The sequence below is a fragment of the Tiliqua scincoides genome, chromosome 1 (genome assembly GCF_035046505.1).
Source record: "Tiliqua scincoides isolate rTilSci1 chromosome 1, rTilSci1.hap2, whole genome shotgun sequence".
Classification (NCBI taxonomy): domain Eukaryota; kingdom Metazoa; phylum Chordata; class Lepidosauria; order Squamata; family Scincidae; genus Tiliqua; species Tiliqua scincoides.
In genome coordinates this window covers 308263319-308281462 of record NC_089821.1, presented here as the reverse complement: position 1 = coordinate 308281462, position 18144 = coordinate 308263319, and the positions used below count along the sequence as shown (strand labels likewise).

The window sequence follows — 18144 nt, the reverse complement described above, 5'->3', positions numbered from 1 at the left end:
ATCATTCGCAGCTCCTCAGTGAACCAAGGAGCTGCTCTGAGTCTGCGACGTGGCAGAGGTCGCTCCGGAGCAATCTCATCCACTGCCCTGGACATTTCCCCGTTCCAGAGGTCAACCAGGGCCTCAGATGAGACGCCAGTCTTGGCAGTGGGGAAATCCCCCAGAGCCCTCAGGAAACCTTCAGGATCCATTAGCCTCCGGGGGCGGACCATAGAAAACGGTCCCCCGCCTCTGCGGAGGTAGGAAGTCGCAACCAGCCTAAACCTTACCAGGAAGTGATCTGTCCATGACAACGGAGTGATCTTGATCTCCTCTACATCCAGATCACTACCCCCGTGCCCAGCTGTAAACACCAGGTCCAGCACGTGTCCTGCAGTATGTGTCGGGGCCAAGATCTTCTGGGACAGGCCCATGGTTGTCATGGCAGCCATGAAATCCTGAGCTGCACCTACCGCAGGGGCCTCGGCATGAACATTGAAGTCCCCCAGCACTAACAGGCGGGGGGCCTTCAATGCCACCCCCGAGATCATTTTTGCTTCCACTCCCAGAACTGGATATGTTTTGTTAACTTCCTGAAGTATCTCATTGTTGCAATAAAGTCAAAACTTTAAAAATAAATTTCATAGTATCTTATCACTTATTCGATCCAATTTACCAATCAGGTAACATTCAGACAATGGTTGGATTAGAATATCCAGGCACCTTACTCAGTACTGAACAATCAAGGTTTTTTAGACCTACGAAAAAATGCCACCTCTAACTTACTTAGAACATAAATTATAAAAAACACTATCAAGAGTTGCCATCAGCAATGGAAATAGGGGTATAAAATCTACTTTCTGCAGTGAGAATTACAATATAGATGTGCAACTCTATCAAATTCCTTTTAAAAAAATAGCCACCTGGAGTCTAAAATTCAGGGGCCCAACCTCCCACTAAACCATCAGACATGACAAAAAACTTATCAGAACTGTTGCTACAAAGGAAGGAAATTAGTCACTCTCTAGCCTTAGTCTCACATCTCCACTCGCATAGAGTGAGAAATCATGAAGTGCTCTGCAGGGACATGAGCAGTAACCATACCCCTGTTGATGCATCATTTAGCACCGCCCCGCCCCGCCCTACCCCCCCTCTCTTCCCATGTTCAGCATTTGCCTGCATGGAAAGGGTCTCTCTCTCTGCAACCTTCAAACCACAAGTTAAGATGAAATTAGTTCACAGGTATTATTCTAAGTAGACAAGCCTGAAATATTGCCCAAGGTCAACATATAATCACTATTAAAATACAGTATATACTATAATGATCATCTTAATGCATTAATAAATGCTTCTGGAAATTGGAAAAAAAGGAGATAATCGCCTTCAAAGCATTGGTCACACATTCTAAAACCCTGAGAAAATGTTGGGTGCACGTTTAGGAGGATTTTCTGCTTTTTCTTTCATCACTGAGATATGTCAGTGCATTTCCAGCAGTAAATTCTGTATTAAACAGCCACCATGAAGACACCCAAATTCTTTACTTTGTGCTCACAGGACAGGTAGGAGCAGATCAATGCCTTTCAGGAAAAAAAAACCATGTATGCAAATAAACACCATTAAATTTGCAAAAGCAATCATATCACCTTTAAGCATATTGGACTTTTTTTTTTTAATCCCCAGAGCCACCGAGAATCTGGGAAATACAAGGGTTTCCAAATTGTGTGACTACCATGAAGTCAAACCACCCATAGTATACATTTTTCCTAAGTTCCATCTTTGGAGGGGGTGGGGGGAGGAGGCAGAAAAGTTACGTAAAATTTCTCACCCAGCAGCATACCTGCATTATCTAAAGGACTAATTCAAGTCAGCACAATTTATTAACCACAAGGAGATTGAGAAAGCTCCCATTTCTGCTGCCTGCCTAGGACTGCAAAAATGGAAGGGGTAATCTCAAGCACCCATCAGGCTATGTTCGGCTTGGTGAGTTGTAAATCACACCGGTCTGAGATAATTTAGGGAGGGTATCAGTTTTCCTCAATGTTTAATGAAATCATGGGAAATTTCTCTACCTCCCACATCAAACCTGCCATGATTAACCTACCTTGATGATGCAATCTACAATAAATTAAGGACTATAGAGTTGGATAATTTATACTCCCCACATACAGATCTCTCCAATTTGGGACCAAACTTCATATTTGCGCAGGAATAAGAACCCAACTTTTCCAGATCCAACACTCCAGACAAAGTATATACAACCTCAGGTAGGCTGCTATTCATGATGGATGAACTGAATATCGCCTGATGCGTCAAGTCATGCAGGTCTGTGCAGGCCACTACACCAAAGTTTTTCACTGAAGTCTACCTCCACTGATGAAAACCCAAGTGTTTATCTAATGGAGTAATATCCCTTCAAGCTCATTTTAAAGAATTTACTTATTCATCCAAGTATAATCTAATTAAGCCACAGTACTTATTAAGTTCAGCCAGTTGCTGTACAGCAATTACGTTTTTGTTTGCTGGTGGAAGTTGCAGCCATTTCCCTTGAAAAACAATTTTATAAGATCACCGGGCACCACACAAGCTTTCTTCATGTGGACTGCTTAACCCCTGCTAACTGGGTAAGAGGCACTTTTTCAAGTGGGTGGTCCTCTTTTATTTAGCAGGGGGAGAGTAATTGGCCCACCTCACCCCAGCACTGTCTGTTCTAGTGGCTGTCTGCTGGTATTCCTTTGCATCTTTTCAGATTGTGAGCCCTTTTGGGACAGGGAGCCATTAGATATTTGATTTTCTCTGTAAACCGCTTTGTGAACTTTTTGTTGAAAAGCGGTATATAAATACTGCTGTTGTTGTTGTTGTTGTTGGACTGGGGCACAAACCTCCCATTTGAAATATGAAGTTTATTCGACAATGAAACACTTAAACACCACAAAAGTTCTGTAGTCAGCATTTCATGCTTCTTCAAGACCATTTGAAGGCAAAAAAGCTGCAAACTGGAGTCAGGAATGTTGAGAATATCATACTCGCAACTTCATGAAAAAATCCAGTTATCACCTACAAAGATGTTTGGTTTAGAACAAAGCACATTCTGGTTTCACTCTAATTCCTGGATATTCTAGGGGTCTTCAGATTCTGGCAGACCCCTAGATTGGGGATTGGATTTTACTAACCAATTGTAAAATCCAGTCCCCCACCCCATGCTATTGCAACAGTTGAGATCAGTTTGAAAAATCAGATTACCTATAGTTTCAACAAACTGTAACCACACTTGATATGGTAGTAAACTCCAAATTAAATCAACCTGAATAGGTCACAAGAACTGGATTCATTTTTAAAACAAATGCAGCTGGAAAATAAAGCTCACCTATTCAACGAAGCCTTTGGCTCATCCCCTTAGCCCTAATTCCCAACTGAAACAAACACTAAGTACATATAATTGCATTTCCTTACATTCATCCCTTGTTACCCTTGCCTCTTCCCCATCTCTCACTACACCAGAGTATATATTTAGACTGTAAGCTCTTCAGGGCAGGGGTCTGCCTTTTGCTCATGTCACTCTCTAAACACCATGTACATTCATGGCACTGATATAACCTTTATCTCCAGTAAGGTTCAAATGAATGAGCAAAACTTCATTACTTCAAATGAATGAGCAAAACTTTCAAGGTAACTTACAAGTTCGTAATGCGGCCTATAAGGAAGTGATGAGATTAGTTCAAACCAACCATCAAACTCCTGTAGAAGGAAGTATTGCTGTACTATTTAGGGTAGGAACAAAAATTCTTTCTAACTACTTCTCTAAGCTCCTAAATACATTTAGGTATTTTTTCCCCCTTTCAACATTGTACAGACTGGGTCCTAAATATTCATTTATGACTGTCAGGAATTTGAAGCATTTTTCCAGTTCCAAGCATAAGGGAATGAGAGGGAGGGGAAAAATACTTTCACTTTATCCAGCCGCAGCAAGTAGTAGAACTCAATCAGTTCACTATACAGTTACAGTTATATGCTATTGTTCCAGAACTGTACCCATAATTTTATTATCTTCAGCTGAAGTGTTTGAGGATTTTCAGTGGAGACATGCCTCAGTAAAACTCTTATCTCACAACTCCACTACTCCAACTCCAGAAAGTGATTCCCATTCCCTAACCAGCCATTAAGTTTGAGACACAGACTTTTTGCAGAGGGGATGGGAAGAGAGAAAAATGAAAGTTACCTGTTAACTACTGAAATTCTTTAAATGGACTGCCAAGCCCCAGTTACTGCATTATAATCTAGTTCAAGCAGCAACTGGAAGTACTTTGACCTATGATCATCTAATCTCTAAAGCAAAAATAGGTGGAGCACAGAACTATGGGTGGTGGAAGGGAGCAGTTTTACAGCTAGCTGGATAATCACACCACCCTGTGCAAGCTTGAGCAAGACTAACTCTGTATTTTAAAATAGTATGAGACGTGGCACAGCTCCCAATATCACATTTTGAAAAGCAAGGGTGAATACCTGATGGCCTCCTAAAACCAATTTTTGTCATTTTTAAAACACTTTTTCAAATGCTGTAACCTACTTAAATCAAACACAATTGTTGATAGATATAAATTGAGGCAGTCTGCTCTGCTCTTCCATCCTGAACATCAAAGTGCTACTACTGGTCTTAGCTGTGGAATCCCATGCATGTTTATCAGAAACACATCTTACTGATTTCAGGGGGCCTTACACCCTAATAAATGTGCTTAGCACTGCGGCCTAAGAGATTCAGAACTCAGTGACTTTGTGAGCCATTTTGATATTCGTTTGGAATATCAAATACAAAATAAAGAGTTCACATCATTATAGGATACATATTTTAATGATGTAGAAAGGGGAAAGCTTTCATGTATAAGAATGCAGCATACAATCTGAAAAGAACTTCAGCAAAGCAAACTCCTCAGTTGATGTAGGGGCCAATTCTATTCAACTCTGCAAAGCCAATGATGCCCCAAGGTAAAGGAACAAATACTCCTTTACCTTAAAGCTGCGGTTTTCAAAGTCTGTGGGAGTTTGAAACCCGCAGTAAGTCTTTGCGGGGGCAGGGGGAAGGCAGCAACGCGATCCCCAGGATCGCATCGCTCAAGGGTCTGCAGGAACTGGGATGCACTCACCAGTTCCTGTAGCAGCCATCCCTGCAGGGCACCCCAGGTCAGGGAAAGGAAGAGTGGAGCGATCTGCTCTGCCTCCGCAAAAGCGGAAGTGGAGCGTGATCGCCCCTCTCTCCCTTTCCCTGACCTGGGGCGCCATGCAGGTGCTCACGCAGGGCTCCCCGCACACCAGGACGACTGCTACAGGGACTGGAGGGTGCACCCCAGTCCCTGCAGCCCCGTCAAAAGGGAAAGCGGAGCGATCGTGCAGAGCGGGGCGCAATCACTCTGCTTTCGCTTTTCCTGACCTGGGGAGCCCTGACAAAGGTTGCACAGAGCTCCCCACGCTCCCAGAAGGCTGCAGGAGGCTTGGGCAAGTACACCCAAGCCACTGCAGCCCCCATGAGCGGCCCCATCCTGCGGATTGCGCTGCTGCCTTCCCCCTGTCTCCTGGCTTACCCCGCTCCTTAAGGTGGCAGAGGCCAGGACCCACTGGCTGGGGTGTCGCAGCGCCCCAGTTTGAATACCACTGCCTTAAAGCGACCTCTGTGATGGCTTCCCCACTGCAGAATGCAGTGCATGCTCCATTAGCACAACTGCATTGGCGATGGAAAGTTGGAAAGTATTAGCCCTAAGGGTTTCCAAGAGCAGGTTTCATTTAATGCCAAGAACAAGACAGCTGGATAAATTATTTCAAAGTCTACCTAAACTGAGAGAATTCTAGTCAAAAACCCCAAAGGAGAAACAAGCTCCTCTCCAAGCTGACAGGTTTTCCAATTCTTTCAAAGAAAGCATTTAAGATTTCTTAGGAGCAAAGTTTCATTTGTTTTATTTATTAAAAGTATTTGGAATAATCTAGCTCTTTTGTATTCAAACTTCAAATTGTGATAATCCATGTCCAAAGGCATCTAACTTGCTCCACCAGTAATGGAGGAAATTGCCCTGGTGCTTAAGTGTTTAGAGAACTAACAATTTAATACCGTTTTTCTCCACAGGTAAGGTTATTCATAATCCCATCCTCACCAGTACCAGCACCCATTCATCCTGATGACTGTCTTGAGAGGTACTATATTAATATTTTCAAGTTATAAGCCTACACCACTTCTAATATACCAGGCCAAATATAGGCCACCAGCTGTGGATTATAGCCTGTTAGCTCAAAAATGGTCTGAACTCTTATAGGAAAACCAATGCACTGCTGCTACTAGTGAAACAACAGGAAAACTAGAGCAGTACAACACATTCAAATGGACATGGTAGATTAAACCTCACTGTAGTGACAAACCCACAGGCCGACCTTAAAGAAAAACATCTTTCAGCTCAGTTGGAGCAATTACTCTATAGCTACTAAAAAGAAAAAAATAATAATCCCATTTGTGGTATATGCAAATAAAATGACAGTACAGTGAACTCCTGCTTTCCTATGGTAATCCAATCTGGAAACACTCTTGTGTTGTGAAAATATTGTAATGTGAATCTAATAATGCACTGTTTTTTGGTAATTCTTCCCAAGATTTCTGAAGTTGAAGTTTCTGCAACAGAACTAAGCCTCTAAACGAAGAACTAATCCCTCTCTGAAAGGCAATTTAAAACACGCCTACTGTGCTCTTTTGGGGTTATGGTTATGAATTTACACAAAGCTGAAAATATAAAACACAAATTACAAGGCTGGAGCCTTCCCGCAATACAGTCATGATGTTAAAAATGCTGCTATTGGCTGAGATGCTACCAAATGCTTGTATTCACATCACATATTGGCTTACCTATCACTCTCGTGGCCTTGCTGGTGGCACTTGCAAACCCATCATAAATTATTTATTTATTTATTAGATTTGTATTCCGCCTTTCTCCCCAAAGGGCACCCACTTTATTCACTTTATCATTTAGTAAACACCGCCCCCCATTGTTAAGAGGGAATCCACTGTGTTTCCAAACAAGCACTAACAGTTCAATTAGACATTTGAGGCAACTGCATTTAGGTTGAACACATGACCACCCTTTTTGCCATAAAGGAGGGGTGAAGATGTCTTTTTATACCAAAAGGAGAGTCAATGAACCCCCCCCCCACACACACCCCGCATTCCTTGCTGCACAGCTGCTTTAAGGAGTTTTCTCCCAGCTCAGCTACTTCCAGTGTTCCAGGAGTCAGACTGGAAAGACTGCTAAAAAGCATCAAAGCACAACAAAGGAAGGAGGAGGGGGGGAGAAGGAACCCTTCACCCATACACTCTTTTTGAAATAAGCTCTTACACCACCACTTTATAGACAAACAAGACAAACACGTGCTTAACAAACTTGGTGGAGTTGCTCCACATGTCTAGTTTAGTCCTGAATAAGAACACTGGCTGGGTTTAGACCTAACATGAGACCATGGTTTAGAATTCGAACCAGAGTTTGAGCTTCAAGAGGCACAACCAAAAATATAATGGTTATAATCACTTGCCTGTTCTTGTTTCCCATCTATCTCCTCAGCACTCAACTTTATAAGGTCATAAATTCACTGACTGTTGCCACAGCTCCAGCTGGTGTGCCAGCTGAGGCCGTACTTGAGTCAATCGGACCTGACAACAGTGGTCCATGCCCTAGTGACTTCAAGATTGGATTACTGTAATGCGCTCTATGTAAGGCTGACCTTGGAGACAGTTCGGAAGCTGCAACTAGTGCAGAATGCGGCAGCCAGGGTGGTTACAGGAGCTAGCTGGTTTGATTCTGTCGAACCGCTGCTCCAGTGAATGCACTGGCTGCCCATTCGTTTCCAGGTTCAATTCAAGAAGCTGATTTTGATCTTTAAAGTCCTGCACAGTTTAGGGTTAGGTTATCTGAGGGACCACCTTCTCCCATATATTCCGGCCTGCCCTCTTAGGGGATGGCGGCACAGGGGCAAGCCTTCTCAGTAGTGATGCCACAGTTATGGAACTCCTTACTGGGGGAATTAAGATATACAATGAGGGAGGGGGTAAATCGGTGAGGGCTTAAAATATTTTTGTTTCGTTTTGCTTCTGGGATGTCTGCCTCCTGTGCCTCTATAACAGTTCCTTGAATATTTTTGCCCCCCTCCAAATGGCGTTCCCCCCATTGTATTTTCTTTTTCTATTGTAGTATTGTGTTTTCTATTTTTTTTACTCTATATTGTATTTTTATTTTTAACTCCATAAATTGTAAGCTGCCTTAGGCATCTGCTTTCAGCAGAGGAAAAGTGGGGTAGAAATCTTTTAAATAAATAAATAAATACAGTGCAACAGCCTAAAGGCAGAACACCATCTCTGATTTATCAATTATTTGCAAATTCAGATATAACACAAAACTACTGCTAACACTAACTGCAGTTTGCAAACCAACTTCAAAACATAGGTTCCAATCCTAGTTTGTTAGCTCCCTCAAAAGCCATGGTTCATGGGCAAGCTTGGGTTCAGACAACAATGCAGAACCATGACTTAACTAAATGTCAATGTGTTAGTCTTATCTTAAATATTCCCCTTTATGTGTGGGAGGTGCAAAAGGTTTCTTTTCATAACATGTTTAAGGATTGTGGCAGGAGAGTTAGGATTAACACAAAGAAGTACTTCCTCACACAGTGCATAAATAATCTATTGCCACAAGATGTGGTGATAGCCAATATCTTACGTGGCTTTAATAAAGGATTAATGTTGTCTTCTGTGACTATGTATATCAAAGGTCATGGGGGCTATACACTACTTCCATGTTCAGAGGCCACTACCAAGATATTTCAGCTATGGTTTGGATTGGGCACTCCACTGAGACCCTATCACCATTTAAAAATACTTAGTGTAATAGTAGAGTAAAAGAATCCCCTAGAACATGGGAAGTTCATGATGTGATCAGAGGCATGCAGCTGTTACATTTTCCAGTTGTCTCCTCTTTTCATCACACCTTTAAAATATTTTTACTTCTAACCTGCCCACCTCCATGTTTTTCAACTTACAAAAAGAATCCTGTGGATGAATCATGGAATGAAATTCAAGTTACCATGCCTTAAATTACTGTTCTTCAGTGATCAGGTGGGTAAGGGGGTTGTGACCTGACCTCAGGTGGGTCATAGCACTACTGCTGCCACCATTTTGTTGTATGGCTGAAGTCTGCACAATTTTGAACAGTAGGCAGTTTGGGTCCTAGACAAGATAATCCTGCAAGAAACTTCAGAGGTGTTGTCCAGCTACCCAATCTTCAGGACGCCCCTTTATATCCCACCCATTCATCTGCTACCTCCCTCTGTTCAGCCTCACCTCATTTTCTTCCACTTTCCAATACTGAGTGTATATTACTGTGCTTTTAATTTTCTAAGTTTATAGGTTGCCTTTTTGCCCTAGTACAGGAATAAACAAGACAACTTACAATTACCAACAATTACCAAACACACTCACGCACAGAATCAATCAATTTAACAACCACTGTTGTCATGCCACTCTCTGTCCTCCTCCCCTCCCAATTTACCTGGAAAAAAGAAGCAGAATGCCAGAGATAGTATATACCAAAGGAACAGGAAAAGAAGAGAAACTCTGGGTGTTCAGTTGCCTTCTCACCTACATTTTAAAGAGAGACAAAATCCTTGCACTCAGTAAATTTGAAGTCCCCATCACTTTTTAGCTCACCAGTATACTAAACTTTAAGGAAAAGGAAATGCAGGTTCAGCCTCTGACACTTTTCCAGAGTGGGCCATCATTAAGTGGGTGCCACAGAGCATTTCACTATCTGTACACCCTTATCACACTGTCAGAGCACAATACAAGGGTATTCTTAAAAGTCGTAACAGAACATGGCAAATAATGTAATTTCTATCTACAATATTATCATTGTACTATCTATAATATTACCATGATAGCTCAGGGATAAAGTACATGCTTTGTGTACATAAGGTCCCAGTTTCAAACGCCAGAGCTACTGCCATTCAGAGTTGACAGCACTGGCCATAACAGACCAAGGGTCTGACTCACTAGAATGCAGATTCATCAAGACAAGTAGAAATAAGGTCCCAAGGAAAGGCAGCTATTGGAACCACATTCCAAGTTTCTTCACCAACTTGCCCTCAGGCCACATCTTCACTGAGCAGGGACGAGTCAGAATGAGACACAAAAAAATCCCAGGGAAAATTATGAACCACTGTCATCGACCTGCCAGGAATTGTTAGAAAACCAGTTCCACAGCTACATCACCAACAACCCTTAATCAATAGCATCAAACTCCAACTAGTATCAGAAAGCTAGCCAACCAAGACCATAAGCAGTGCCTCGATACCACAAGCAGAATCATGTTATCAGCATCCATATTCATTCGAGAATGAGATCCATCTCACAGCCTTGCTTCTCATCCATACAACTGCTTGAAAAATTTCTAGTTTCCATGTGGGAACTGAGAAATGTTCTCAATTCATCAGTCACCCTTGCCCATTATTTTTCAAGATGAATAACACCATTGTAAACTTATTTGGGAAACAGAGCTATGCAATCTATTGGTTTAGTGGTAAACCTAACACACACTTCATGCAAGTTCCACAGAAATCAATTGGACACACTCCAAGATAAGTATACTGTATTTAAGGCTGCAAAGAGGCTTCATTTGCTGTTCTATTAACAACTACTACTTTTCTAAAGTCAGTGTCATTTGAGGTAAAGTGCATTGCTTCATCTGAAGAAGTATAACACACTAAGATCCTACAACATTCCCAGCAAGCTGTTAAAGATGTCAGAGATTCCATTATCAAAGCAGTTTTATCCAGCTAAATATGATGATTAAACTATTATGAACCCTGTATATTGCACTCTCAGCATACAGCTGACACACAAGAGCAAAGAGATGTATCGTTATAGAAATAGTTACACTCATAATATATTAGCACCCAGCCTTCTATTTCTCCCATCAGTTTCTGAAGTTCATTTTTAGAATGCTGAGAAAGAAAATTAGGAACTCTTTTAAATAACATGGGAAGTACTGGTCTCATATACATCCTTCAGTAACAAACACTGTAACTGAACTAGATGTTTCAGGGAAAAATTATTTCAAACGAGTGAGAAAGTCAAACTACTTCATAAACAAATTATTATACAAACTGTTAATTTAGTCACTTGTTCTACATTACCCTTTCCCACCAATTTTAGTTCAGAGTTAATTTGCTTTTACAGTTCACAGGGTCAACAACAGTATTATCTGAAAAGTCCATTGTAAGTCACTACTAGAAAAATTTGAAACCATTATGAATGTAAGAACATTTGCTTTCCCCTGTCCAGCTCACACCCAGATATTTTAATTTCAGTGTCAACACACCAGTGTAGCTTGGGAAACAGGAGCTTGTTTCTAGAATACTTCATTAGAGAGGTTCATATTTTAAAAATTACCAACAGAAACAGTATTACATTTTCAAGATGAAAAAAGTGTTTAATCCCATTGTACGAATTTGGATATCACCTTTCTTGTAACTACAGTAATTAAAATATATTCTATTTTTGAAAGATTAAGAAAACACATTTTATGTATGCCCTACTCCTAGGTCCAACACAATCTTCATCATAATGGATGAGAATCAATTTGGATTCCAAACAACAATAACATCAAATTAATTCACACAAGTGTCAAAGTATCACTCTCTGAGGCAAAGCCTCCCCACACATCCTCTGGGCAGGACAGAATGTGCAAGAAGCTGAGAGCCTGATGAATCACAGGTCTAGCCTACACTGAGGAAGTCTTTCCAAATTAGTTCATGATATAATCTGGGTCCACATTCAGAAGAAATTATTTCAGGCCATGTGCCCCTGTCCACTATAAACATAGCTGCAGAGTATTTCTTTAACACCACCATCCAAGCACCACACTAGCACAAGCACTACAGTACATGCAGGCATAAAGAGCAACATTCTCAGAGATAGGTCCACCAATGTGCAATTGTCTTCCTTTGATGTTCAAAGCCTAGATCCTAGTGTTTTCTTGGAAGGAGCAGGTTGGTACTTGGTTGTTCAGGGTTAATCAGTACAGGGACTTTTTTTCCATTCACTACATTGTCTACTGATCTTTTATTTTTATTCTGTCCCCCCCAAGCCACCCCAAGAATTCAATGCAACTGAAGAAAACTTAAAGGAGACAGACAACCCTAAGCTCTGCCATCAAAATTCTTCAAACTCACAGTGACAATTTTACAAGAAGCAGCTTGCATTAAGCAGAATGATCTCCAGGAGACATTCCCTTCCAACTCTGCTGGTGAACTCCTTCTGCAGTCAACACAGGGCAATATTACATCTACCCTGAATGAAGCAGGGGTGTCACTAGGGGAGAGTGGGAGGGGTATGGACCACACCAGGTGGCACCCTCAAAGATGGGGTGACACAGCTAGTGGCCCAAATTGTGAAAATCTTGGTATTTTCAAAAATATATATATCATTCGATGGGTAGTTAAATGCAAATTCAGTAAAGCCGTGTTGAAATATCTGTATTCTATCAAAAATAGCCACAAAGAACCAGAAAACACAACTGCCTAACATTACAAAAAGTGGATTTTCTTAACTCAAAACTGACCAATGAGACTGCCAATGAGGAGTTATTATGACACAGCAAGGAACCAAGAAGGTGTTAGTATGAGTCAGCTCTCATTTCCATGTATCAGAGCTAATACTAGAACTCTTATTCAGTTGTGTGAGTGTCATCAAGTTGTCCACTGGTTTTTATTGGTTACTGAAGTGTTGGATGATCTGTACAGTTCTATATTAAAATAAAGTGAATGGGGTTACACCAACCCTTGTGATGCCACTGCATTTAAGCTGTGCGTATGATACTGGAATTTATTCCGTATGGTCTGGTACAAGAAGAGGTCCATCATGGGGATAACACAATGAGGTCTCACATCAGGTGATGCAAAACCTAGTGACACCTCTGTGAAAAAGAGTTCCAGAGAACTCAAAGGAACATCAAAATAGTGAGCAAACTTTCTTGCTAATGGACTCCTGTAGTGCATTCAGGATTAATTAACTATATGCTTGGAAGTATACAGGTCATATTCAAAACATTAATAATCTTCAAACTCTTTCCAGCCAACTTGCTCAACTCAAACATTTGAGGGGCCACAGTCCCATGCTCTACTTGAGCTCCACATGAGCTTCAACACCCCATATCAGTAGTTCCCAAACTGTGAGCTGTGTTTCCCAAGGGAGCCATAAAAACCAGCACCAGGAGACGCAGAATCCTCATGAACATAAGAACTTAAGAACAGCCCCACTGGATCAGGCCATATGCCCATCTAGTTCAGCTTCCTGTATCTCACAGCGGCCCCACCAAATGCCCTAGGGAGCACACCAGATAACAAGAGACCTCATCCTGGTGCCCTCCCTTGCACTGGCATTCTGACATAGCCCATTTCTAAAATCAGGAGGTTGCACATACACATCATGGCTTGTAACCCATCATGGATTTTTCCTCCAGAAACTTGTACAATCCCCTTTTAAAGGCATCCAGGCCAGACGCCATCACCACATTCTGTGGCAAGGAGTTCCACAGACCAACCACACACTGAGTAAAGAAATACTTTCTTTTGTCTATCCTAACCCTCCCAACACTCAATTTTAGGGGATGTCCCCTGGTTCTGGCGTTATGCGAGAGTGTAAAGAGCATCTCTCTATCCACTCTGTCCAACCCCTGCATAATTTTGTATGTCTCAATCATGTCCCCCCTCAGGCGTCTCTTTTCTAGGTTGAAGAGGCCCAAACACCGTAGCCTTTCCTCATAAGGAAGGTGCCCCAGCCCAGTAAACATCTTAGTTGCTCTCTTTTGCACCACTTCCACTCTGTCTTTTTTGAGATGCAGCAACCAGAACTGGACACAATACTCCAGGTATGGCCTTACCATCGATTTGTACAACGGCATTATAATATTAGCCGCTTTGTTCTCAATACCTTTTCTAATGATCCCAAGCATAGAATTGGCCTTCTTTTCTGCCGCCGCATACTGGGTCGACACTTTCATCGACCTGTCAACCACCACTCACCACCCTATACAATGTATAGGATTGTAGCCCTAATAGAGAGCCACGGCCAATGGCCCAGTAGGTCAAGGGAACCACCAGGTGAAAAAGTTTGGGAACCATTGCCCCATATCCTTAGCAAGCTTCCCTCCAAAGGTAAAGGATTGGTGTAGAGCAGATCCATGCTGCCAAGAATATCTGAGCCCCTATAGCCAAGACAATCAGGCAGAAGTCCCCCAATGTTAAACTAACCTACACTTACCATCAGGAAATTCCTCCACCACCAGCAAATACACCCTCCTTCGAGACCAACATCCTTTCTGAGATATAAACAACCCCCTTCCCAAATCTATCCCTTCGGACCAAAACTGCAACTGCAAATTATAGTCTTAGGAGGGCCCGACTTTTCTGACCATGAAAACTCCCTCTGCAGGCCCATCTCTGGACACACTGACACAACAGGAAATGGTCTCACTTTACTCAGAAAAGGCCCAACACACACACACTCAGTTAGTGATCCCAAACTTACAAAACCAAGTGAGAGGAGGGAAGGGACACTTTTCTGAAGAGAACATACCATTCAAAGATGGTAGGTGCCAAAAATGGTAGGTGTTGGTTCATTAGAATAAAAGGGATTCAAAATAGGGCAATGAGTAGGGCCAACTAAACCACAAAGCAGTCAGCAAGCTTTTGAAATCTCCCCGACTTTTCAAGCTGGGTATTAAGAAAAATAAAAGAGGGGGAAAGACGAGATGGGGTAAGACAGGATGAAAAAAGACCCCCAAAGGCCTCTGAAATGCTTCTCCTGCCTCACAGAGTCAAACAGATCCACTCATCCCTGACCTCCACAGTCCACATACTGCGCATGTGTACACACAATCTAGGGATGTGCAGTGGGTGGGGAGGAAGGTGAGGCAGAGCCTCCACACTGGAGTCCTTTGAAAAGTGCTGCCACCTTATGAGGTGTGCAAGCGCTGTGTGTGCGGTGTGTGCAAGGTGTGGTGGGTAGGGAGGCAGGTGAGCACAGCCTCCCCAACAGAGCCCTTTGAAAAGCGCCGCCACCTCCGCACTGGAGCTGTTTGAAAAGCGTTGCTGCCATGTGAGGTACTCAAGCACGCCCAATGCTTTGCTTTTCACTTTTCAAACAGCTCCAGTATGGAGACTCTGCCTCCCCTGCCTACCTCACATGGTAGTCGTGCCTTTCCAAAGACTCATAAGAACAGCCCCACTGCATCAGGCCATAGGCCCATCTAGTCCAGCTTCCTGAATCTCACAGCGGCCCACCAAATGCCCCAGAGAGCACACCAGATAACAAGAGACCTCATCCTGGCACCCTCCCTTGCATCTGGCATTCTGACATAGCACATTTCTAAAATCAGGAGGTTGCACATACACATCATGGCTTGTAACCTGTGATGGATTTTTCCTCCAAAAACTTGTCCAATCCCCTTTTAAAGGCATCTAGGCTAGGCGCCAGCACCACATCCTGTGGCAAGGAGTTCCACAGACCAACCACACGCTGGGTAAAGAAATATTTTCTTTTGTCTGTCCTCACCCTCCCAACACTCAATTTCAGTGGATGCCCCCAGGTTCTGGTGTTGTGTGAAAGTGTAAAGAGCATCTCTCTATCCACTTCATCCTTTCCATGCATAATTTTGTATGTCTCAATCATGCCCCCCCTCAGGCGTCTCTTTTCTAGGCTGAAGAGGCCCAAACGCCGTAGCCTTTCCTCATAAGGAAGGTGCCCCAGTCCAGCAATCATCTTCATCTCTCTCTTTTGCACCTTTTCCATTTCCACTATGTCTTTTTTGAGATGCGGCAACTCCAGTGGGGAGGCTCTGCCTCACCTCACATGGTGGTGGTACTTTTCGAAGGGCTCCAGTAGGGAGGCTCTGCCTCCCCTGCCTTCCTCACATGGTGGTGGTGTCTTTGGAAGGACTCCACGGGGAGGCTCTGCCTCACCTCACGTGCTTGTGGGGCCTCTGAGAGGGCTCCAGGGGGAGGCTCTGCCTCCCCTGCGAGCTCTCTGGCAGCCCCGCTGGAGCAGTCCCAACACCCCCCCCCCGCTCGGCTCCCGAAGGGAGGCGAGCAGCCCAGCCTGGGGGGCGCCGCCTGAAGCCTCCCCGCGCCCTCCCTGCCCGAGACGGAGGCCGGGGCGCTGGGGGGGGCTCGCAGGCGCGCGGCCTTCCCGGCCCTCCACGAGGCGACCGAGGCGTGGCCGGGCTCGGCCGCGGCTCCTCTACGGCGGGCCTGGCGGGGCGGCGGCGCATCGAGCCGAGCGAGCCGGGCAGGGCCGCTGACTGGCCCGCCCGGGCCCGGAGACGTACCTGGGGCGGCAGCGGAGCCGGCCGGCCGCGGCTCGTCTGTCTGTCAGAGCAGAGGCGGGAGGGGCGGCGACGGCGCTCCTCCTCACACGGCGGCCTGCGAGGGAGGGAGCGGGCGGGGCGCCCCACACACGTCCTCCGCGTCCCGGCCCGTCAGCCGCCCCTCGCCCGCCCCGTTAAAGGGCCCGCCCGCCTCAGGGCTCCTTGCGCTGCCCCCTCCAGAAGCCACGAGGGAAAGAGTGCCTCTGAGCGCACGCAGAGTGCGGCCCCGTGCCTCTGGCCTCCCACCCATGTGAGATGGAAGGTGAAGCCCGTGGTCATAGGGGAAAGAGTGCCTCTGAGCGCACGCAGAGTGTGGCCCCGTGCCTCTGGCCTCCCACCCATGTGAGATGGAAGGTGAAGCCCGTGGTCATGAGGGAAAGAGTGCCTCTGAGCGCACGCAGAGTGTGGCCCTGTACCTCTGGCCTCCCACCCACGTGAGATGGGAGGTGAAGCCTGTGGTCATAGGGGAAAGAGTGCCTCTGAGCGCATGCAGAGTGCGGTCCTGTGCCTCTGGCATCCCACCCATGTGAGATGGAAGGTGAAGCCTGTGGTCATGAGGGAAAGAGTGCCTCTGAGCGCACGCAGAGTGTGGCCCTGTGCCTCTGCCATCCCACCCATGTGAGATGGAAGGTGAAGCCCGTGGTCATGAGGGAAAGAGTGCCTCTGAGCGCATGTAGAGTGCACACCGTATCTGTGTCTTGCCCACGTGAGATGGAAGGTGAAGCTGAGGCCTGAAAACAAGTTCCGGAGCTGCCACCCCCCACCTTCCTGGCTCTCCAGTTCAGGCATGTTTCTCTTCCTGGTTCAGCTTCACAAGAACTGAGGAAATGTTGGGCAGAAATGGGCCAGTTAAGGCTTGCAATGCAGATTGTATTATACAGTATAAAAGTCGGTTTCTGTCTGTGGCACCTGATTGCTCTGCATTTGCACCTAGTGGGCAGATGCAGGTTCATCACTTGATCACAGCAGTTTCAAGTTATGACTTGTGTGTGCACAAGTCAGCCCCAAGTAGAACACCATGAGTAGAGTCCAGGGATGTGCGGTGGGTGGGGAGATAGGAGAGGCAAACCCTCCCTACCACTGTCCTTTGAAAAGCACTGCTGCATGTGAGGTGTGCAAGCTGTGGGTGTGGGTTGTGTGTGCTGGCACACCTCACTTTTCGAAGGGCTCCCACCCACCACAAGTTCCTGATAAAGTCTGCATATCACTCTAGGTCAGTGGTTCCCACACTCAGCCATGGCTCCATGGGGAGCCACAGAATTTTTGCAAAAAAACCACCATCCTATGCAATGTATATGATTGTAGCCCTAGCAGGGAGCCACAGCCAATAGCCCAGCAGATCAAGGGAGCTGCCAGTTGAGAAAATTTGGGAACTGCTGCTTAAGATCAGGGGTGTCAAACATAAGGCTTGGGGGCCGGATGCGGCCTGGGGAAGCTTTTTATACAGCCCTCAGGTTTTCAGCTGCTGAGTAGTGCTGAGGAGTTACTGCTGAAAGGGCAACCCCCATGAAAACTGGGCTCTCCCATATCTTGAAATATGATCAAGTTTCTCTTGTGTTATTTGCAGCTAATGAGTTTCTAAGTGAAAAAGTGTTTATTTTTGGTTATGACCTGTTTAATGACATCACTTCTTGCCTAATGACATCACTTCTGGCCCTCAAGCAGGCATCATGAATGCTCTGTGGCCCTCCGTATGAAATGAGTTTGACACTCCTGCTTTAGATGG

General features: G+C 44.7%; 1 protein-coding gene across 3 annotated transcripts in view; it reads right to left on the bottom strand.

The window, feature by feature from the left end:
* The window catches only part of KTN1 (kinectin 1), a 131093-nt gene extending 114569 nt beyond the window's left edge, over positions 1-16524 (bottom strand). For 2 of the 3 annotated variants that reach the window (XM_066629795.1, XM_066629788.1), the window contains exon 1: positions 16380-16524. The gene's annotated coding sequence lies outside the window, so the exon portion shown is untranslated. The remainder of the gene's footprint in view (positions 1-16379) is intronic. The other variant, XM_066629780.1, reaches the window with a different exon arrangement.
* Between the last annotated feature and the right edge of the window lie 1620 nt (positions 16525-18144).